The sequence below is a fragment of the Convolutriloba macropyga genome, chromosome 9 (genome assembly GCF_964194025.1).
Source record: "Convolutriloba macropyga chromosome 9, txConMacr16.3, whole genome shotgun sequence".
In the NCBI taxonomy this organism is placed as follows: Eukaryota; Metazoa; Xenacoelomorpha; order Acoela; family Convolutidae; genus Convolutriloba; species Convolutriloba macropyga.
In genome coordinates this window covers 58,322,363-58,347,747 of record NC_134476.1, presented here as the reverse complement: position 1 = coordinate 58,347,747, position 25,385 = coordinate 58,322,363, and positions in this window count along the sequence as shown.

Below are 25,385 nucleotides of genomic sequence, written 5' to 3'. Positions count from 1 at the left end.
TAATGCTAGAGATTAACTTCTTACGTTCATTGTGTTTTACCGCCTTTTGTAAGTTGATTTGTTTCCAAAAGTTGTATCGAGAAAAGTCATGATGATGAAATGTTGTAAAACCGGAAATGATACTCTTGATTGAAATGTGTAATCTGAAACAAAACATGAGCAACCAAACTAATTGAAACTTAAAGCTAAGACTCAAGACAGATAACGACCTATCACACTTCCCAATGCGGACCAGCGGAACCATGGCGTTATCACCATAGACAATTACCCCAATCTCTTGAATCGGTTTTTGGGTTAACCAGGGGGTAACCCGGCATGGGGACGCCTTAATCTGCACTGGCTCTTCAACGGCTCCCAACTCTTGACTCGCTAGAAGGAGCCTTTCAATTAGCACAATCAACTTTTCGCAATCCAACAGCTCGACTTATTTGAAGTATCTGCACTCACCAATAAAGGAAGAAGTGTATCTGGAACAGCCACAGGAGTTTGTAAAACAGGCATCAGATGGAGAGAAGTTTAGTATCCCGACTGAATAAATCAATTTATGGTTTAACACAGGCACTTAACAACTGGTATAAGGAACTGGCAAACTTCCTACTTAGACAGGTGTTCACCAGAAGCAGAAATGACAATTGCTTGTTCGCAAGAGCAGAGACAGAGGGTCACACCTTTATCTTGGTCTGGGTTGACGACATCATAGTGGCATCAAGAAGCATGACCATGAGATCCGATGTCAAATATTCAATCGAAGCAACATTTCACATGGAAGACAGAGGGAGATTACACTGATTTCTGGGTCTAAGAATCAGACGAGAAGAGGGCAAAGTCACAGTCGACCAAGAACGCTACATAGAAACAAAGCTTGAGTGGTTTAAAATGGGTGAATGCAAACCCTCAAGAACTCCAGCTGATTTGAATTTGAAACTTCAGACAGCACAGAACGGAGACGAAGAAGTGGACCAGAGGATCTACAGAAGCTTGGTTGGATCACTTCTGTATCTGGCCAAACAGACGAGGTCAGACATAATGTTCACAGTCAACATTCTGTCCAGACACATGAATTCACCTACCAATCAACACTTGACGTGCGGAAAACGACTTCTGCGATATCTTCAAGGTTCAAAAGGTTTAAAACTTACTTACACAAAAGAGGCTAGTTATGATTTAGTGGGGGAAAGTGATGCACACTGGTCTGGTGGCGTGAACGACAGAAAATCAACAACGGGCTACTACTTCAAGCTCAACGGACGTGGCGCAGCACTCAGCTGGGGTGTCAAGAAGCAGGCCACAGTTGCTCTTTCTTCATCAGATGCAGAATATCAGGGTATGGCAGCAGCAGTTCAAGAATCATTGTATCTGAAACAACTTCTGGAGGATTTCGGCATCCAACAGAAACATCCAATAGCAATTGGAGAGGACAATAAGAGTTGTATTAACTTGTGCCAAAGCCCAGTCATGCAAAAGAGGAGCAAACACATTGAGACAAAATTTCGCTTCATTCGGGACAAGACGGAAGATGGGACTATTTCATTTCAATACGTTTCTACTGACAAAATGGCAGCTGACACCTTCACAAAATCTTTACCCGTATCATAGGTGGAAACATTCAGAACTGTTTTGATGGGGACAGACTCTACGCATTTAGCTCAAGTGTAAGTGGGGGTGCTAGATTATCGATCAAACTTTAGTTTTATACTTAGTGAGAAATAGAAAGAAATTTTAACTTACCAGATTAGAGAGACAAAAGCAAATTGATTCTGAGCAGAGATTTTTATAAATGAATCCTCAAAAAATGGTGCTTAGAATCAATATTCGTTTCAAATTGGTGAATCTAGATAATTAATCTTAGAGTGAGATTATTTGATTTAAAATCTTCCCAGCATGTATTGAATGATTACCACCGGAAATAAGAACGAATTCTTAGAAAAGTGTAAATGCCTACCATCTATGGTACCACCTGCAACTGATTTCCGGGAAATTTGCAGAAGCAAACCATTTTGGGTAACCCTTGCGCCCACCACTGTAACTCATGGTGCTAAGATTAAATTTGTATTTCTCGCACTGATAATGGGTATATATGCAGCTGAATTTTGAGCCTTTTTCAAGCTCAAAATTAAATCAACATCTTGATCTTATAATCAGATCCCTCCTGTAAATCTCTAAATTCTACTGTAAAATATCATTCTTGTTATTCTCTCATTTTGAGAAACTAATTTTTTAACTTGGTTAAAAACGCTAATTATTACGCTTGCAAAAACTCATAATCCAACAGGTTATGGGCCCAGCAATTTTCTGAGGCAGAAAACTAACTTCTAAAACGAAACTAATTTGTTGTTGACAGTCATAATCTTTTTCTGCTGAGTACTTTTCTTTTCACAACTGTTTTTGCCTGCTCAAACTCCGATGGATCAACAGATAGTGAAGCTACTGACATACACAGGAAAGGCACAGGACTTTTCAATCTGGAGCACAAGGTTTGTGGCAATGATGCAGACGAAGGGACTCTAAAAATCACGACTTGGGACAGAGGAGCAACCCAACGAGCCTGCACCACTAGCCAATGGGGCGAGCAATGATGAAAAGAAGAAACACAACGTGCTGAAGGATGCATATGAGAAGGAAGTTGCAGACATCAAGGAGAAACGGAACAATGTGTGTTGCCATTTGGCTGGCACTGACTCTAGATGCAACAACCCTCATGCTGATGAGACATGACTGAGGCAAACAGGAGTCAGTGGCAATTGGTCCAACATTGGCTTCACCAGACGAAGAATACTGGGCAGCTCTTACCCAGTGGAAGGCAGCAGGCATGCTAGTGGACACTGGTTGTACAGATCATATAGTGACGAACATCGATGCGTTCCTGGACTTTGTGCCCATTAAATCAGTGGTCAGAAATCCCAACTGTTGGATCAGCATACCTTCAAACAAAGGAGAATTCCAATGCAAACTTAAATATGTTTGGTTTGTGCCGGACTATTCTTCAAAACTCTTATCAGTCTCAAGATGCACGGAGTGGGGACATAGCTTCACTTTCGAGAAAAGAAATAGCTCCATGAAACTCCAGAAGGGATCTCGGGTAAAACTAACACGAGAAAGTAATTTGTTTTATTTACCCTGCAGCGTTCTAGAATTCCAGATGAGCTCCAACAGCGTGAAACTTGACAGGAAAAGGATGTGGCACAGACGATTGGGTCGTTTGAATAAAGCGGATTTGACCAGGAATGCATCAGAGACAGTGGGGCAATTCGATGATATATGCAATGTGTGCGCATTGGCCAAGATCACAAAGACTCCAGTACCAAGAAAGGCGGAGACCCAAGCAGAAGAGAAGCTGGAGAGGGTGTTCACTGACATGATGCAAACTTTCAGAGTAGAGTCACTGTCAGGATTCCGGTTCTGCATTGTGTTTGCAGACCAGTACACAAAGTTTGTGTTTGTGGGCTTGCTTAAGGCAAAAAGAGAAGCACTGGCCAGCCCGAGGAAGTTTGTTTTCAGTTTGGAGACGCCCAAGAAGCTGAGACAAGACAATCCGAAAGAGTTTCTCTCAGAGCAGTTCAAGATGTACTGTTTAGGTGCAGGCATTCTACAGGAGAAGACCATACCAGAGACGCCACAACAGAATGGGTTAGCTGAGAGGTGCAACAGGACACTGCTGGAGATGGCAAGATGATTGCTCATTGGCTCGGGTCTTCCCAAGATGATGTGGGGAGCAGCAATTCTCCACGCAACAAGGATCCGAAACTTGGTTGTGAGACAAGGAGAAAAAAAATGCTCAGCAGAGCTGATGCGAGGTATAAAACCTAAGCTTTCATTTAGTAAATTATTTATATTTGATTGCACAGTTTTCATGAGGAAGCGGGACAGAGATGTCAACAAACTTGAACCCAAGGCACTGGAAGGAAAGTTTGTGGGTTTCACTGAACGAGACAACGGACACCTGGTGTACGTACCCAACACACGCAAGGTTGTGGCAGTTCGAGATGTGATCATCAAGGAGTTCAAAGTGGGCTTAATCCCTGACAACACAGAGACGACCGACCTACTTGATGAGGGGTCACAGCAACTGGCATCTGGCACCCAGATGATGGTCATCAAGACGATGGTAACAAAGAGGAGCAGAACACATCTACTGCAATAAAGGAGGAGTGGCTTGACGCGGAGAGCGTGAACACTCAAAAAACGACACTGAGACGGGATGCCTCAGATGTTGAGGAAGCAGCACTGGATGATGAACCTACTGTAACAAGAGGGAGTCTCAGAAACTCTGAGTCACTGGAAGACAGTGAACCAGAGGACTGCTCACAGACAGTTGGCTTCTTTGAAAGGGCACTGGAGCAAGCGGACAGAGCTGAGCCCAGACGAGGGACAAGAGCAAGGAATTTTCCTCAATTTTTTGGAGAAGTCAGGACCCATCTTGTTGTGACTGAGGGTGACTATGTGGAACCCAAAACAGTCTACGAAGCCAAGCATGGTGGCGATTGGGACCAGTAGCACCGGGCAAGGAAGGACGAGGTCAAGGCACTCCAAGACCTGGAACCTAGTGAGACCACCAACAGACAGGTACAACATACCGGGCAAATGGATCTACAAAGTGAAATTGGGAGCCAGTGGTCAAGTGGACAATTACAAATCACGCTATGTGGCGAAAAGCTTCAAAGAGGTGGAAGGACTGGACTACTTTGAGACTCTTGCACCTACTTTTAAGCCAGAGCCATCCAGGATTCTACTACAAATATCATTCTTGTTATTCTCTCATTTTAAGAAACTAATTTTTCTATTTGGTTAAAAACGCTAATTATTACGCTTGCAAAAACTCATAATCCAACAGGTTATGGGCCCAGCAATTTTTTGAGGCAGAAAACTAACTTCTAAAACGAAACTAATTTGTTGTTGACAGTCATAATCTTTTTCTGCTGAGTACTTTTCTTTTCACAACTGTTTTTGCCTGCTCAAACTCCGATGGATCAACAGATAGTGAAGCTACTGACATACACAGGAAAGGCACAGGACTTTTCAATCTGGAGCACAAGATCTGTGGCAATGATGCAGACGAAGGGACTCTACCAATCAAGACTTGGGACCGAGGAGCAACCCAACGAGCCTGCACCACTAGCCAATGGGGCGAGCAGTGATGAAAAGAAGAAACACAAGGTGCTGAAGGATGCATATGAGAAGGAAGTTGCAGACATCAAGGAGAAACGGGACAATGTGTGGTGCCATCTGGCACTGACTCTAGATGCAACAATTCTCTTGCTGATGAGACATGACTGTGTGGGAGATGATGAAATCGGAGATGGAGCAAAGTCTTGGAAGCTTTTGCAAGAGAGATTTAATAGTGTGGAGACGCCGACAGTGGTGACTCTGGAGGCACAGCTTGCTCGACTGCAGCTCGAGGATGTTGAGGATTTGGATAGTTTCTTCATCAGAGGATAGGATTTATTCACAAGGCTACAAGAAGCAGGGGAAACAGTCTCAGAGAACCTCTTCAACGCCTTGGTCCTCGAGGGTCTGCCAATGAGGGATGAAAGTTTTGTTATACAGGAAAGCTTTAACCAGGCAACAAACTTCAGAGAGTTGAGGAAAAGGCTGCAGAACTTCCATGAGCACAGCACAGAGGCACCAGTGACAAAGTGGTTAAGTGGCACTGGCAGTGAAGCGTGACTTCAAGAAGGGACCCAAGAAAGGAAACTGCTTTGTGTGTGGGATCCCTGGACACTTTGCCAAGGACTGCAAGGAGAAGGAGACAGCACAATGCAGCAAGTGTGGTGAGAAAGGTCCCCTAGACAGGGCATGCAAGAGACAAAGAGATGGAGGCAAACAGGAATCAGTGGCAATTGGTCCAACATTGGCTTCACCAGACGAGGAATACTGGGCAGCTCTTACCCAGTGGAAGACAGCAGGCATGCTAGTGGACAGTGGTTGTACAGATCACATAGTGGTGAACATCGATGCGTTCCTGGACTTTGTGCCCATTCAATCAGTGGTCAGAAATCCCAACTGAGAGGCTTGCGGACTGGTGGATCAGCATACCTTCAAACAAAGGAGAACTCCAATGCGAACTTAAATTTGTTTTGTTTGTGCCGGACTATACTTCAAACCTCTTATCAGTCTCAAGATGCACGGAGTGGGGACATAGCTTCACTTTCGCGAAAAGAAATAGCTCCATGAAACTCCAGAAGGGATCTCGGGTAAAACTAACACGAGAAAGTAATTTGTTTTATTTACCCTGCAGCGTTCTAGAATTCCAGATGAGCTCCAACAGCGTGAAACTTGACAGTGCAAGGATGTGGCACAGACGATTTGGTCGTTTGAATCAGGCGGATTTGACCAGAAATGCATCAGAGAGAGTGGGGGGATTCGATGATGTATGCAATGTGTGCGCATTGGCCAAAATCACAAAGACTCCAGTACCAAGAAAGGCGGAAACCCAAGCAGAAGAGAAGCTGGAGAGGGTGTTCACTGACATGATGCAAACTTTCAGATTAGAGTCACTGTCAGGATTCCGGTTCTGCTTTGTGTTTGCAGACCAGTACACGAAGTTTGTGTTTGTGGGCTTGCTTAAGGCAAAGAGGGAAGCACTGGCCAGCCCGAAGAAGTTTGTTCTCAGTGTGGAGACGCCCAAGAAGCTGACACAAAGCAATGCGAAAGAGTTTCTCTCAGAGCAGTTCAAGATGTACTGTTTAGATGCAGGCATTCTACAGGAGAAGACCATACCAGAGACGCCACAACAGAATGGGTTAGCTGGGAGGTGCAACAGGACACTGCTGGATAAGGCAAGATGATTTCTCATTGGCTCGGGTCTTGGCTCGGATCTTGGCTCGGGTCTCGGCCCAAGATGATGTGGGGAGCAGCAATTCTCCACGCAACAAGGATCCGGAACTTGGTTGTGAGACAAGGGAAAAAAATGCTCAGCAGAGCTGATGCGAGGTATAAAACCTAAGCTTTCCTTTAGTAAATTATTTATATTTGGTTGCCCAGTTTTCACGAGGAAGCGGGACAGAGATGTCAACAAACTTGAACCCAAGGCACTGGAAGGAAAGTTTGTGGGTTTCACTGAAGGAGACAACGGACACCTGGTGTACGTACCCAACACACGCAAGGTTGTGGCAGTTCGAGATGTGATCATCAAGGAGTTCGAAGTGGGCTTAATCCCTGGCAACACAGAGACGACCGACCTACTTGATGAGGGGTCACAGCAACTGGTATCTGGCACCCAGATGATGGTCATCAAGACGATGGCAACAAAGAGGAGCAGAACACATCTACTGCAATAAAGGAGGAGTGGCTTGACGCAGAGAGCGTGAACACTCAAAAAACGACACTGAGACGAGATGCCTCAGATGTTGAGGAAGCAGCACTGGATGATGAACCTACTGTAACAAGAGGGAGTCTCAGAAACTCTGAGTCACTGGAAGACAGTGAACCAGAGGACTGCTCACAGACAGTTGGCTTCTTTGAAAGGGCACTGGAGCAAGCGGACAGAGCTGAGCCCAGACGAGGGACAAGAGCAAGGAATTTTCCACAATTTTTTGGAGAAGTCAGGACCCATCTTGTTGTGACTGAGGTTGACTATGTGGAACCCAAAACAGTCTACGAAGCCAAGCATGGTGGCGATTGGGACCAGTGGCACCGGGCAATAAAGGACGAGGTCAACGCACTCCAAGACCTGGAACGTAGTGAGACCACCAACAGACAGGTACGTCATACCGGTCAAATGGATCTACAAAGTGAAATTGGGACCCAGTGGTCAAGTGGACAATTACGAAGCACGCTATGTGGCGAAAAGTTTCAAAGAGGTGGAAGGACTGGACTACTTTGAGACTTTTGCGCCTATCTTTAAGCCAGAGACATTCAGGATTCTACTACAACTATCAGCGAAGCAGGGTCAGGTGATGCACCAGTTTGATGTCAAAACGGTTTTCCTGCACTCATCAATAGAGGAAGAAGTGTATCTGGAACAGACACAGGAGTTCGTAAATCAAGAATCAAATGGAGAGAAGTTAGTACGCCGACTGAATAAATCAATTTATGGTTTGAAGCAGTCAGCTGATAACTGGTATAAGGAACTGGCAAACCTCCTACTGAGACAGGGGTTCACCAAAAGCAGGAAAAACCATTGCTTGCTCGCAAGAGCAGAGACAGAGGGTCACGACTTTAACTTGGTCTGGGTTGGCGACATCATAGTGGCACCAAGAAGCATGACAGTGAGCACTCGAAGCAACATACCTACTAATCTTACATCTTTTTGGGCAATTTTTTTAAGGGGGAGAGGGATGAAATTGAAAGTTCCTCTTATAACCAAGCTAATCCTACATCGTTTTGTCCCCATATGTTAATGCTAATGGTTTAGTTCTTACGTTCATTGTGTTTTACCGCCTTTTGTAAGTTGATTTGTTTCCAAAGGTTGTATCGAGAAAAGTCATGATGATGAAATGTTGTAAAACCGGAAATGATACTTTTGATTGAAATGTGTAACCTGAAACAAAACATGAGCAACCAAACTAATTGAAACTTAAAGCTAATACTCAAGATAGATAACGACCTATCACACTTCCCAATGCGGACCAGCGGAACCATGGCGTTATCACCATAGACAACTACCCCAATCTCTCAAATCGGCTTTTGGGTTAACCAGGGGGTAACCCGGCATGGGGACGCCTTAATCTGCACTGGCTCTTCAACGGCTCCCAACTCTTGACTCGCTAGAAGGAGCCTTTCAATTAGCACAATCAACTTTTCGCAATCCAACAGCTCGACTTATTTGAAGTATCTGCACTCACCAATAAAGGAAGAAGTGTATCTGGAACAGCCACAGGAGTTTGTAAAACAGGCACCAGATGAAGAGAAGTTAGTATCCCGACTGAATAAATCAATTTATGGTTTAACACAGGCACTTAACAACTGGTATAAGGAACTGGCAAACTTCCTACTTAGACAGGTGTTCACCAGAAGCAGAAATGACAATTGCTTGTTCGCAAGAGCAGAGACAGAGGGTCACACCTTTATCTTGGTCTGGGTTGACGACATCATAGTGGCATCAAGAAGCATGACCATGAGATCCGATGTCAAAAATTCAATCGAAGCAACATTTCACATGGAAGACAGAGAGAGATTACACTGGTTTCTGGGTCTAACAATCAGACGAGAAGAGGACAAAAGTCACAGTCGTCCAAGAACGCTACATAGAAACAATGCTTCAGCGGTTTCATATGGGTCAATGCAAACCCTCAAGAACTCCAGCTGATTTGAATTTGAAACTTCAGACAACACAGAACGGAGACGAAGTGGACCAGAGGATCTACAGAAGCTTGGTTGGATCACTTCATTATCTGGCCAAACAGACGAGGCCAGACATAATGTTCACAGTCAACGTTCTGTCTAGACACATGAATTCACCTACCAATCAACACTGGACGTGCGGAAAAAGACTTCTGCGATATCTTCAAGGTTCAAAACGTAACGGCTATAACCTACTTACTTAAAAGAAGGTAGTTATGATTTAGTGGGGGAATGTGATGCAGACTGGTCTGGTGGCGTGAACGACAGAAAATCAAAAACGGGCTGCTACAGTTGCTCTTTCTTCATCAGAAGCAGAATATCAGGGTATGGCAGCAGCAGTTCAAGAAGCATTGTATCTGAAACAACTTCTGGAGGATTTCGGCATCCAACAGAAAAATCCAATAGCAATTGGAGAGGACAATAAGAGTTGTATTAATTTGTGCCAAAACCATTACGCACAAGAGGAGCAAACACATTGAGACAAAATTTCACTTCATTTGGGACAAGAGGGAAGATAGGAATATTTCAATTTATTACGTTCCTACTGACAAAATGGCAGCCGATATCTTCACGAAATCTTTACCCGTATCGAAGGTGGAAACATTCAGAACTGTTTTGATGTGAACAGACTCTACGTAATCATCTCAAGTCTGAGTCGGGGTGTTAGAATATCGATCAAACTATAGTCTTCAACTTAGTGAGAATTAGAAAGACAAAAGCTAATTGATTCTGATCAGAGAATTTATATAAATGAATCGTCAAAAAATGGTGCTTAGAATCAATATAAGGTTCAAATTGGTGAATCTAGATAACTTATATAAGAGTGAGATTATTTGATTTAAAATCTTCCCAGCATGTATTGAATGATTATGATACCACCGGAAATGTGAACGAATTCTTAGAAAAGTGTAAATGCATACCATCTATGGTACCCCCTGCGACTGATTTCCGGGAAATTTGCAGAAGCAAACAATTTTGGGTAACCCTTGCGACCCCCACTGTAAATCATGGTGCTAAGATTCGTTTTGTGTCTTGACTTTCTCGCACTGATAATGGGTATATATACAGCTGATTTTTGAGCCTTTTTTTCATCCCCAATGTCAAATCGCTATCTTGATTTAATAATCAGATCTTTCCTGTAAATCTCTAAATTCAACTGTAAAATATCATTCTTGTTATTCTCTCATTTTGAGAAATTAATTTTGTACTTAATTAAAAACGCTTTTTATTCCTCTTGTGAAGACCCATAATCCAACATCACATTATTTTATGTAGTCTAAAAAAACAAACATGATCGCAACAGGTTTTACTTGTAGTCTAAAAAAACAAACATGATCGCAACAGGTGTTGATTTAAAAAGTTACGACACGGTTGTTATCGCCCTCGAAGTTATCGTAACACCTCGGCGATAACAACCGTGTGGTAATGTTCATTAAACACGTCTCTCTACGACCACCTTCTACTACATTCACTTGACGTATCTATGAAGCTGTAATACTCACCAACCACAGTTCAAATTATTCACGGGAGCCCTCTGCTGCTTCGACACACAACACACACAAACAATCAGCTGACCCGAATTTCAACCCTTATCAATTTACGAATACCATCCAAGTTGATGCCGAACCAAAAATTTTCGTTCTGGTACGAATAAAATATCTCTTCCTCCTCGTGAACATACGCTTGAACATATCGCAGATAACTGTGGTGTGGTTGTTTAGCGAATACTAGTATGCATACTCCCTAGATTGTAAAGAGACCCTAACGAGTGTGTTTTAATCCTTACGTTTTGTTTATCTTTAATTTGTTTCTATTTTCGCAGTGAATTTTTCTTAGCACTCAGTTTGACTCCTCATTTAGCACTCTAGACCAAAAATAACATCAAGTACCCCTTGCATGTGTATCTTCAATGACAATTAAAGATAGATAACTTACAGTGAAACTCAATACAATTAATGGTATCATTGTCTACTAGTAGGTAATGATATATCCATCAAAAAGTATCGAGTTTCATTTATCTTGGATCGTCATTGAACTACCTACCTACCAGAAGTACCTACCTGAACAAACAAAATGTCTGTGCTCAATTGTTTTTTATTGATTATTTTTTTCAGCCTGAATAATGATTAGATGGGAGTAGCAAATAAAACAGTTATAGACCGTTATGAATGCATAAAAATGATAATTATAGATGGTCGTCATATTATATCAGGGAAATAAAGGAAAGAGATGGAAGGGATGTTGTTTTTTGTTCATGAGAGGAATACTCTGTATACAACAAGGAGTACAGCTGCAATGAGTGCGAGTGCAAGTAGAGATGCGAGGACTATTCCTGCACCTGCGAAGAATGTACAAGTGTCGTACTCTCCAGTTTGTTTCATTCCCTCCACTGCAACCAAAGCAGTTATGAACACTGGGTCTAAAACATAACACAACTCAATTTTACAATAAGTTCAGTTTATCCTTGAATATATTGATGCGAATTAAGCTGTTGCCTCTCGACGATCCCAGTAATAACAGGTTCAATTTAACAAAAACACGTATTAGAAAGCAGTACTTATATTGTGCTTCCCTTGTGAAAGTTGACAACTTCTGGCTTTTACAGAGAAGACCGGGCCGAGGTGACCACCCCTAGTCCACCGTTATTAAGCGAGATTAAGGGTGTAAAGCCTTTACCACTCTTAAATAGCAGGGAAAAGTGCTATTTGAAAAATTACACTCTTTTACACTCTTTACACTCTGTCGTACTATATTTGAGTCGAGTAGTTACTCGCGATGCGGGTGTGTTTACTATTACCGAAATTGCAATTCGCGGAGCGAAATCGAAACTTGAGTATTTTGTGCTGACTCGCGGAGCGGGTTTACAAAGAGAATTGTTCAATTGATATTGAATTGCGAAACTTGAAAAGTGAACTGAAGTGCTCACAAGCAAATCTAGAATGCGTGATCAGACATGTCTGATCACGAAACGGGAAACCAAGAAAGGAAGTATTAAACTGATCATAAGATAAGAATTGAACAAAGTATGAACTGTATGATAAAGGGCAAACAAATTGAACTAATTTAAAAGCATTGTATAAGAATGTACTGCATCAAATAAATGCCAAAGGATGATATCCTCGGGTATCACATACCCCTTGGATCAACAAAAAAATTGTGACAATAGCAATTTTCGTATGTATAAAATAATAACAAAATTTACAAATTAATACTTGGTCCCCGGTTAAATAAATAGTAACAATATATGTAGTGGTTATCATAACTAGAAAATAGATACTATTAAGTTAAGAAATTTGTATTTAAGGCAGTTTGATTCAGTTTCGCCCATATCTTGATTTTCGGCTTCAAAAACCGTCATGGAGTGTACCCGCGTCGGGGTATCAATATCTAGGAGTGATGGATTTCTTGAGGTGGTTGGCGAAACTTCTCATATTTTTGTGGAGATGTTGATTTCGGCCGGCTGCTGATCTGCAATATGCTGCACAGTTTCTACAACCAACTCAGGTGGGGGCTTATAATTCTCAACGTCAGCCGCTCTGCGTGGACGTTTGGGAGGTGGTGCGATAACCGAATCAGGTGACGAATTTTCGTAGCCATAATATGAGGGATTGCTACGATTTCTGTCTGGCGATCTTTGTGGTTGTTTAGTAGCAGTTGTAGTTGGAGTCGATGTAGTTGGTTGTTCGCTATGCGAAACAGTACTCTCGTCTGCTGGTTGCGAATGGCAAGAAAGTTAGGGTTTTTTCGAATCCGTCCTCGCATCGCTCGTGATATATTTGATTTTGAAGATGATACCCCGCTGCCCAGATCACGTTTGCGGTGTTTCATTTTCTTGTCCTCATTTTGCTTCCTTATAATTTCTTTAATATGGCTTCGGAGTAATTCCTCCACCAATTTTTCTCCAGATCGTGCTCCTCTATGGTCCGCGTACACTTTTAGTGGCGTTTGTTGCTCCAGTTGTGTCCCGAATTTAGCTATTTCGCTTTTTCTAACTGTAACAACGGGTTTTCCAGGCTCTTTAATTGTTGATGTTGTCGGACTGACTTTGGGGATGTTAGAGCCCGGAGCAAGCACCTCGTATAGGCCCTCTGAATTCTTTTTTGAACGCCGCTTGCCGTGTATTTTTTGCCAGTTTCAACTCTACAACCCGTTCCTTTAGAGGAATTGGTCGACTGGCCTTTGTCCTTAAAAAGCGAGTTTTGACGTCCGTGCTTGTTCTCTCTCTGTTTTTTGGCTTCCTGCAATGCGCGGGTCATTCCGTTTTTGACCTCAATGTCACTGCGATAGCTATTAACCCACTTGTCACCTGGAAGTATTTCCTCTGGCATAACTGTGTCTTCATCTAAATAGTAGTTTACAATGTTTTCATATGTGAGATTAGACAGTTTAAGCTTAGTTGATATCACGCTCAGCAGGGTATTAGGCTTTCTTCCGAAGTGTGCTTCGAAGGGGGGGGGCGAAATCTTTGTTGTTTTTCTTCTTACATATTCGCAATTGGTGAATTATTATCCTTAATGCTTGCTTTACATGAAAGACGTTATTAGACAATTTTTCTTCTTTGATACATGCAAGTCTACTTTTAATCGTTTGAATGAGTCTTTCTACCAAGGCAACAGCACGATGGTTGTTTACTGGAGCTTCACTTATATCAATATTATTTTTGTTACAGAAGATCTTAACTTGATTACCAACTAAATATTTCGCTTGGTCTAATCGAATAGATCGCGGAATTCCGTGATTTTCAATATAAATAACCAAAATTTTCAGAACATTTGGTCCGTTAGCTTTTTCATAAATACATGCAGTAGGGTATTTAGAAAAACGATCAATGGCAGCTAGGAAGTAAAATTCATTACCATTTTCATCGCAAAACGGACCTCCAAAATAAATTTGGATTTCATGATTTGGTTCAACACACGTATATGGGGATGAAAATGCTTAGCAGGAATAACAGATTCTTGCCAATCACTGTGCAGGGCTTGCACTCTGTAGATTTCACAATAAGTTTGTGGTGCATGTATGGCCACCAGCAATGCGTGGCGATGCATATCATACCGCACGTGCCCGGATGACTGGAGTGAATGTCTTCAATCAATGCCTCTCGGAGGACAACTGGTATAGTGCGTTTTTCGTCTATACACACACAGCCAGAACGTACATTGAGGTCTCTCCAATAAGAATGAATGTATGGGTTTAAAGCTTTAAGACGGCTTTCGTTATTCGTTAATATACAATCCCGTACCTCCTTTAACATTGCGTCTTTGCTTGTTAACGATGCAATGAGAGACTTACTAAAGACCTTGGTTACAATGTAGTCAAACGTTGGAACTTGTGCGGTGGGCGTAAGGGAGTACTGACATTAGAGGAGAGAGCTGGAGATGCGTCTATGCCATAGTTTGAGGCGTCAAATGTAAAACGGTTTATCTGGATTTGGAACAGCGAGAAGTAGTGTGCCTCTGTTAATTCTTTTTTTTTACCTTATAAAAAGTCTGTTGTAATTTTATGTCAATTTAAAATTAAATGAATTGTTATGTTGGACATAAAAACGACTAATAAACTTGTGAATTATGTGGTTTGTTAGGTTTGAAGTTTTGCTCTCTTAGAAATTGATGTAATTTTTGAGTGTCTGAAACACTGTTTATCGTTTCATTTTGTTTGAAGACTTCATATAATTGTGTAATTATTTTTTTCGAACAAGTTGTTTGAATATACTACTCTTGAATATCGGCTATTGAGGAAACTGTTCCTTCAATACGTTTAAAAAGTAACATTTATAATGGAAAATTTGGCCGACTGCTTTTTGTTTCCTCAAACCTTGTGTTCAATTGAAGAGCTTTCAAAACGATTTTGAGTGATTCTGCCTTCTGGAGGATTAGTAATGGTTTGATAAATGTGTTTGCTGTAGTGAGGGAATTAGTGTTTACTGGAGCAATTATATCAAATTGAGTAAGAATTTCAAGTAAGTGTTAAACTCGTTTTTGTAATTGCCTTGGTATGCGTGTGGCACGCTGTGCTTTAAAAACTGCAGTTGCTGTAAGTAGTAGATTGAGTTCTACTTGAATTTTTCCTACATTGAATTACGATGCCGCGTACCAGTTTTAATATTTTACTACAATATGAGCCAAGTTCTCGATCCTGTGTTTGGTTGATTTTTGTATATTCAAGATTAAGCATTTGGAAAAAATTTTCTTCCTGTTTTGTGGCGCAAGAAATATGAAGGGTAATATAAAATGTTTTTTTTTGTTTGAATGCAAGTTCGTGTGATTGTTTTTTGGTTAAATTTTAGCTCTACGGTTGGTTCGTTTTTTTCTAATGTGCTATAGTTTATGTGGTTTGATAAGTACGATGTATCCATAGGTTTTATGATTTTGTTAACATGGTAATTTGTAGTGTGATAATCTACTAAAAAGAAATCTTGGTGTGCGCATCCAATTAGTCTACGTTTTGTGGGTGATTTACTGGGTTTTGAATTAACACTTGAACAAAAAGTTAAAAAGGATATTCGCGGTTATTAATATACTTTGTAGGGAAGATATTATATTGGTATGAATGAGAGATCCGATAAAAATAGAGGAGCTCCGTTTGGGTAACGGTTTTTGCATCTGTAGGCAGTGAGAGAATTTGTTAAATACGATATTCTAGAGTTTGAAAGTATTGATTACGGTCTCCAATAAATGGAAAAAAATCGGGAGTAGCATGGTGGCGATTCGTTGATGATTTGCAAAACTTTGAGTGTTTTCTAATCAAAATTGTGTTTTAAGGTTTGTTTATGTTCTGAACATGTGATGAATTTTAAATAATAATCTAGAAATGGTGTTCCTAGAAAATTGAGATTTACATTTGATACGTGAAAAGTTATTTCGAACGGTGTGCTCCGGTATCTGCAGTTTTCAGTAACATCATGGTATAACTCCTGTTTGATTGTTTCATTTGATTGTTAATATTGTTTGCAGCAGAGAGAACAAACATGAATGCTTTAATTCGAGTTTGTTTTACTATTTTCGAAACTATTCTGTTTTGCCCCCCGTGTATTTTACGCCCTCCCAGATACAAATTATATGTTGCTAGATAGCACGTTAGTATATAAAAAATAGCACGTGCGCCTGGTGGTGTAACAAATATAAGTCCACTAATCTGGGGGGGGGGGAGAGAATAAATCCCTCTTTTATTTGATTTTAGGTTTGATTATTTATTACAATAGGGGTAGCTTCTGAGTCAATTAAGAAATCAATTTCTCCATGTGTTGGTGATATCATTATATTGTGGCTTTTTATCTGTGGTTATTACATTCCTCTTGACAAATAAAGTGTTCTTCTGGTGTATCTCGATTTAGTTCCAAAATAGATCATTAAACTGTTGTTCACGCGTGTGCTCCTTGGAACAATTTTGTGTTTTGGTTAATTCTGATTGAGCCGTTGCGTTGTCTGATTTTTCTTGAATTAAAAGGGATTAATGTAATTTCGTAGGTTGCTGAGACAGGTTCTCGAGAGGGGTTGTTTCTACAACTTGGTAATCTCTTATTACTGCTTCTCATGTTCTTTCTTGTTCGTCAATGCTTCATTCATCTCGTTCACTCTAAAATTTTCTCGCGTGAGATCACATAAAAAATCATGTGCCAACACACGATTTTTCAGTTAAAAAGTGACACACGAGAAAATTGGAATTTACGTGATTTTTCGTGTGAAATCACACGAATCTCTCGGGTTGGCCTTCACGAGTTTTCATGTGATTCACACGAGTTTTCACGTAATTTCTCATGTAGAATCACACGTTTTTTCATGTGAGCCCACGTGATTTTTTGGGGATTTTACAAACGAAAAATCGTGTATTTTTACATGAAATTTTACACGATTTTTTGCGTAAAAATTACCGAAAAATCATGTGAAAAACCCCGAAAAATTATGTGGGGTCACACTAAAACTCGTGTGACTTTACAAGAGAAATTACGTGAAAAATCGTATGAATCACGTGACAACTCGTGAAGGCTAACCCGAGAGATTCGTGTGATTTCACACGAAATATCATGTAAATTGCAATTTTTTCGTGTGTCACTTTTTAACTGAAAAATCGTGTGTTGGCACATGATTTTTTATGTGATCTCATATGACAAATCATGTACTGCTTTTTTTACAAAACTCATTCAAAAAAAGGGGCGGTCGCCCCAAAAAGCACTTGTTATTTGTGCTGTTAGGAGAAGTTTTATTCATGTACGTCTCTAACTACCTTCAAAAAATACAACATTAAAAATTTTCTTCGAAAATTTGGAGGCCACGAGCTAATAGCAAGAAATAGAAGAGAAGACACAAAAAGAGTTCAAGCTGGTCAATTTTAAGGCCCAACAGTTAAGAACACTTTTTGCCACCATCGCTTTAACAAAATTGTTTCACAAAATTGGAGGCCACGAGCTAATAGCAAGAAATAGAAGAGAAGACACAAAAAGAGTTCAAGTTGGTCAATATTATGGCCCAACAGTTACAAACACTTTTTGCCACCATAACCTTTAAAAAATTTGTTTCAAAAAATTGGAGGCCACGAGCTAATAGCAAGAAATAGAAGAGAAGACACAAAAAGAGTTCAAGCTGGTCAATTTTATGGCCCAACAGTTAAGAACACTTTTTGCCACCATCGCTATAACAAAATTGTTTCACAAAATTGGAGGCCACGAGCTAATAGCAAGAAATAGAAGAGAAGACACAAAAAGAGTTCAAGTTGGTCAATATTATGGCCCAACAGTTACAAACACTTTTTGCCACCATAACCTTTAAAAAATTTGTTTCAAAAATTAGAGGCCACGAGCTAATAGCAAGAAATAGAAGAGAAGACACAAAAAGAGTTCAAGTTGGTCAATTTTAAGGCCCAACAGTTAAAAACACTTTTTGCCACCATAACCTTTGAAAAATTTGTTTCAAAAAAATTGGAGGCCACGAGCTAATAGCAAGAAATGGATGAGAAGACATGAAAAGAGTTCAAGTTTGTCAATTTTATGGCCCAATAATTAAGAACACGTTTGCCACCATAACTAAATCAAAAATTTGTTCAAAAAATTGGAGGCCAAAAGCTAATAGCAAGAAAAAGAAGAGAAAACACGAAAAGAGTGCAAGTTGGTCAATTTTATGGCCCAACAATTGAGATAACTTTTGCTACCATAACCTTTAAAAACTTTGTTTCAAAAAATCGGAGGTCACAAGCTAATACCAAGAAATAGAAGAGAAGACACGAAAAGAACTCAAGTTGTTCAATTTTATGGCCCAACAATTTAGAACACGTTTGCCACCATAACCTTTAAAAAATTTGTTTCAAAAAATCGGAGGTCACGAGCTAATACCAAGAAATAGAAGAGAAGACACGAAAAGAACTCAAGTTGGTCAATTTTATGGCCCAACAATTTAGAACACTTCAAAAAATGGAGGCGACGAGCTAATAGCAAATTTAAAAGAGAACAAAAAATAAATTTAAAAAAATAGGTTATGAACAGTTCAAGCAATAAATATGAAGGAAAATCAGTTAGGAAAGTTTATTGTTTTTGACACAACTAGGGAAATTGTTATAAGCAATTCTATTACGTAGCACAACGTGCCCGAAGAGGCAGTTCTGGTCAAAACACCGATGGATTGAATAGCAATGGTAATCAAAAATGGAGTTAAAGTTTAGGAGATCAATGTTGGAAGTTTCAGAAACAAGAAAACTCCGAGACTGTTCAGAGAAATTTGACGTTTTCAAGTACGAACCAAAAAAATAAAGCTCGTCGGAAATGTTGAGAATCTTTTCGATTTTCAGGAAATTTGGTTCATCAGTTTCGCAATTGTAGCTTGCAAAGACTGCATCTTGACACCTGAACCATACGCCGCATCTCAGGGCTCTCTTACATTCGTAGATCCATTCTAAATCGTAGCCCAATCGCATTTTGAAAACTGTTAGAGATTTCTCATGAAAAGCAACACGAGTCGACACAAATTTTCCTGGTCCAAACTCAAGACCTTTGAGGTCTTTAGGTGAGCTCCAGTAAACGTACTGCTGCAGTTGATGGCGATCAAGCATAGTTTTGCAAATGTTTTTAAAATTACAAACAATATGTGCCAGTCGCTTAAAAAACTGATGTTTGCGTTCGTATTTCAAAACACATTGATGTATGAAAGGTCCTGATTTTTCTAAGACAGTCGGGTAGTGTAGTAGCCGGTGCTGTTTGAACACTATTGGTTGCTCTGGAAACAAGCGCTTAAACCATCGCAGGTGAGTAGCTAAAACGAAACTCCTTCAAAACAAAAGATTATAGCCCTATCGAGAGGGTGAGGTTGGGAATCAAAGTTAACACAGCAAATATGCCTTATGTTATTTTTCTGTTCACCCCTTTTATTGTTATATGCTGCTACAGATCTCACGAAAAAATTTATCTACTTACTAATCTGATGGGACATGATAGCGAGATCAGATTCGAGAAACGACGGAGAGAGAAGCAGGTTGACCAATTCAAAATATTGAAGAAGAAATTGCCAATGTTCGTTGACTTCTGGAATTAGGTCACATATAATCAAGGGGAGAAATCTGAACAAAGTGAAGATCTGATCAGACTTTCCACGTATGCTGTGATCTTTGAGATCGCGAAGTCTGAAAGTCAAAAAAGTGTTATGATTATAGAATTTTTAGTTAACCTATTAAGTCACAAGTTGATCTTACTTGATGATGTTAATTTCAGTAGGTTTACCATCTTTCTCTCTGGCGTATGCGAACGAGTTTAATCTGTAATTAAGCATGTCGCATGAGAAAATTTTCTGAACAACAACTAACTGATGAAGAACCAATTTTACTGTATACTGAACACCCCCTTCAAACAGATCGTGTTGTATATCTGTCGTCCAGTTCCTGTAACTACTAAAATAACTGGTTTCCAGATAGCATTTTCCTTTAACGCCTTTTGATGGTCTCTGTGTGGATTGCGCTCTTTGTAAATGTTGCTCGAAACTCGAAACTTTGCGAATCGGACAACTTGATTCAATGAGGTAATTGCTAAAGTTTTCAGCGCTAACAAAACATCTTTCGCAGCAAAAACCTTTCGCAAAGTTTTTGACAAAACCCAATGCAGAGTGATATTCTGCATTGTCTGCAACGAAAGAAAAATGTGCACCGAGAACTGATATCGTAGAACCGCCTTTCGTTAAAACATTGAAAGGTCTTTCCAGTTTTTTGAGGTCTTCACTTATTTTATCAAGAACGGGTTTATATCCATATCTGCACAAATCTAAAGTATTGCACAGGGCAACAACATTTACTTGATTTATTTGCGAATTGAGCCAGGGAGGCAAATTTTTCAAGATCCAATAGAAGCAGGTAACTTTATGAATGGACTTGCGCGAACCAATTGGATTACTTGGTTCAAAATCATCAGAGTAGAGCTGCAGACATAGTTTGAAAGAAAAGGATGTAATTTCTATCTCAGCAAGGTGCTCGGAATTGCTCGGTGTACCGTTTTCTTCAAACGTTTTGCACTGTTGCAAATCAACCAGCAAATTGCCGTCTGTCATTTTTCTTAGAAAATTATTATAAGCCAAAATTTGCTCAACAATAGCGTCGTCTCTCAACATAACTTTTTTGATTACTTCAGAGATTGGAACAAAATAGAAGTTGTGTTTCATTCGTACCTGCTTCGGCCTTCCATCTTTAAACATCGCTTCTTGTCGGCTGCCTAAATAAATTTCTTGAGCTGGAACATGCACTTCCTTAGTTGCCAAAAACTTTTGAATGTCCCTGACGTTTTTAATAGTTTTTAGACAACTATTATTGAGCAACGATGCAAGGCGTGAATAAATTGTTGGATCCTCTGGGACAATTTTTGAATCCGAGCTGATAAGTTCAAAAATCAACTTCGTTGTTTGACTAAACAGTCCGCCAAAATGTTCAACGAAATCGAAAGCTTTTGTAATCGTTATTGAGGATGAAGATAGAACTTTGATTAAAACATCATCGCCTACAGAGCCACTTGTAATTTTTTCCAGCAACTGCAGTTTTACATCAGCGCCTTCTGCAGGAAAAACCTCTTCGAAATCACAAGGAGAGTTTTCTGAGAGCGGCTCTTTGAGTTTTCCCTCTGTTTTCGAGTCGCATTTAGTCAAATGCTTGCGTAAGCTGTTCACATGAGGATAAAAACGAGGACAGAAAACACAATTAAATTTCTTTTCGTAGCGGTGATCTAAATATAGGTGGCTCAAATAAAACCGAACCGTCCCACAGACAACAAAACACTTCTCTTGAGCACATAGCAAAGTTCTGTTTTCATTTAACTCTATTTTCCTTTTGTTGCGAACCGGTAGCACAATTTCGTCATCACCTAAAGGGAGCGGCAAAAGTTGAACAAAGCCGGAATCTGGATTGTGCAGCACTAGATCATTTTCCTCGTCTGTGTCCGTTTCATGGAGTTGAGAAGACTGAGAGTATATTGGCGGGCTCTGCTGACTAGAAATAGCAGTTTCCTCTTGTTTTTTCATAGGATTGCCATTGGTTACTTGATTTTCCTCATGCGTAAGCTTTTTAATCACCTCGGGTACATGACTGTCGAAATGGCGAACAAAGCTCCGACCAAAAACGAAAAGATGAGCACAAAAAGGACAAGGTATTTGCGCCTCGTAGCGGTGATTCAATTTCATATGATACATCATATTGGCAACATCTACTTGAATTTCACATATCGTGCAGTTAAGGGAGAAACTTTTCTGATCATTTGAACAGTCTGTCCAAAAACTTTCAAACGTTTCCAATTTCCTTTGAGAGCGTCTCGATTGTGTACACTGCATTTGGCTATCTACACAATGCGCATCCTGTGGCGCGTATGATGTAACGTTTTCAGCAACTTCTGGCTCCTCAAGTGCAACCTCGTCCTCCAAAACCTCAACTTGAGCTTTCATATCATTATCGTGTTTGTTGCTGTTTTTCGTTGAGCGAATTTTTCTCCGGACGTGCATTGTCTCGTGAGGGCATTGACAGGTAGATACACCATTAACATCAAAATATTTTGCACCATACGAAACTGTGATTTCCTCACCTTCGCCAATGGAATGCAGTGCTGCCAGTCGCACAACTCCAGGTTTTGAAATATTTATTTTGTAGGACGCATTTGGTATACAAGAATGGTTAACGAATGAAATTGGACCGAGCATTATACGACTTTGCTTTGTAAATTGACAGACAAAAGTGGAAAAGTCATGCTCGAAGGGCAGGGCATGATTGATCCCACCAACAACACCAGTTAGTCCATCGATTATTTGTCCTTTTTTCAGGGCTGTTTTTGCGACAACTGAAAAACCACAATGACCACGCTGAGTGTCGTTTTTAAATTCATTAAAGCAAGGTTGATAAGTAACAAAGTCAAACGATCGAGTATAGTTTTTTTCAAGAAAAACGTAAAGAGGAAGTTGGTCAGGAAAGTTCACTAAATTTTCGGAGCTGATGGCTGTATGACTTCGTATTTCTGACGAATCAAGAAGTGCTTCGGTGATTCTGTAGTCTACCGAAGCTAACAATGGGTAATTTTGAACACAACGTTCAATACTCAACTGCTCATCAATCTGACCAATCTCTTCTTGCATTTTCTCCTCCGGAGCTTTGTATAAAAAGAAGCCTTCAGGCGAGCAGTACAGTTTTATCTGTCAGGTCAAATTTATGGCCCTGAAAGCTCGCAAAAAATCTCTGATCTTTGTATTTGTTCGAAAATTGGTAGGAAAGTTAGCAAAGACAACGCTTAGGTCTGTTGAGATATCGCACGAAAAAGAGACTGATCAGGTCAAATTTATGGCCCTGACATTTTCTTTTCATTTTTCCAATAATTCCAATATCTGAAACAAAGAAATGGGCTGTGGTATTTCAGCAAAAAAAAACAGATTAATTCAATAAACGACCACGATTAGTCTGTCGAAAGAAAGAAGGTCAAATTTACGGCCCGTATTGTCTTTTTTTAATTGATGCTGCTTAAAAAATGCTGTTAAAAAGTAAAGTTTACGCCATTTCCTTTCATATACGTAATTCTTTTCATTTCAAATCGTTGAAGATTTGAAAGCTCTGATCAATGCCGGGCCATTTATTAGACAGTCCAGTCTAGCATCTAATGCATTTGTTCATTTTTCAAACGAATAATTGAAAGTTGTTCAGGTCAAAATTATGGCCCTGACAAATATTTTTAAAACTGATTATCATTTTTGTGGTTTCAAATACGAAGATATGAGCAGATATGATTTTTATTCCAAAAACGCCAAAAACAAAATCTATAGTCTAACTTTTGAAAAAAAAACTAATTTACGCCTTTTTCTTTCCTCTTTGCTTGCGTCAATTAAAAAAGGAGTAACGAAGCTGTCAATTTCTGAGAAGAATAATAGTTTTTGCATGAACAACAGTACTGAAGAAATATAAAGCACAACAACAATCAACTGTAAGAGAGATCCATTAAAAATGAAATATCAAATAAACTTGAAAGCTGTGACCTGGCTGACAAATCACTGTGCCGGTCAAATTGTATACAAAAGAGAAGATGAACCTCTTTTCATTAGAGATATATTGGTGGCAATCAGCAGGTACATGAAAAGCAATGCAAGAAACAGAATACGATAGGAATGAGCTTTGAAAACGAAACATTAGCAACAAAGATGATTGCTGGAATTATTATTAAGTATGCAATTCGCTCAGTTTGTTGGCTTTCGAAGTAGTTTGATAAGATCAGGCAAAGTGCAGTTTAATAGCGAAGGTCATTTTTATGGCCCTTCGACTGCTGTGTTTTTCTTTTCCCAAGCTTGATTCAGCCCTCTTACGAAATCCTCAACTGCTGGCACCATTATACAGTTATCCCTGCGCCACACGAACTTGTCAAGGTAACACCAAATCACCGACACAGGGCCAGGGTATTTCAAGTTCACACATGTGAAAAACTTGTGACTCAGTTCTACAGCCGATGTCAACGAATCGCACTCTACGACTTCACATACGCAGACGACGAAGTTCTGTTAAAAGGAGAAAAGCGATACAAACAACTTAACTAAGCATATGACATGGCGCAAACTTGATGCCTCTTGTTGAGGGCTCAACCTTTTTAATGATATTTTAAGAAGTGAAGAATCAGGTCAATTTTATGGCCCGGCTGTAAAAATTTAAAATCCAACAAAAGAAAATGAAAGTAAGGAAAAATCTGTTTCTACCTTCATTGAAGTTTTAACAATCGCACCGTTGGAGAGTTTCTTTTTATTGACAAACTCATCAATGTTGTCTTGATCCTAAACGAAAACCAAATTTAGGAGGCAGAAAAAAATGTTAGGTTGAGTTTAGGAGAATGGTACATCAAAATAATTACAGTAGCTTCACTGATAAAGTTCAGCTTCATCCTGGAGCGTGACTCCGTGTCACTGAGTCGGTGTTTTCCAACTGTTCTTCTTTGGGGCACAAGATAGCTCAACAGAAGAAGCGCAGCAGTATTTCGATCGACTTCTAAAAGTTTTTTTTAAACCACAAAGAAACAAATACCTGAATAAACTACAAGAAAAATAGAAACCTGTTAGCAGTTCGCTTGCTTCACTGGGCAACTTCTCTGAGTTTTCAGCCAAATGAATTATCTTCTCTCGTTCTTGAAGGAAGAGTACTTCGAATTTTTCCTCATGAGATGTTTTTATCCATCTGCGGTATTCGTTATCAACCTGCAAAAAAATCATAAAGATAGGAAATTTGAGAAAACCGCATTAGTGCATTAGGGAACTAACATGGAGGGCGTTGGTGAAGGAGAGTCCTATTACTGAGCAATATTGGTCAATATCGACACTCTCCTTTGTTGTCTGCAAAAACTTTTGCCGTTGAGCAAAAGTTAACGAGCGTGTAGTTTCAGACGACTGGTCAGTGCGGTTGAACAACCTTTTAAGCTCTGAGAGGTCAGCTGATTTGTTTTTAGCAGGAACGTTTAGTTTTCTTTTTACTGGCCTGGTCACTTCAACTAGAAGAAAGAAAAATGAAGAAAACAGGTTCCAATTTTAAAAGCATGATTGTTTTTTTTACCATTATCGCCTTCTGAATCGTCTGCTGGAGGTTGGTTTTCCTTTTCTTTTTGTCTTAGAGTTCTTAACTTATGCTCAAATATTCCT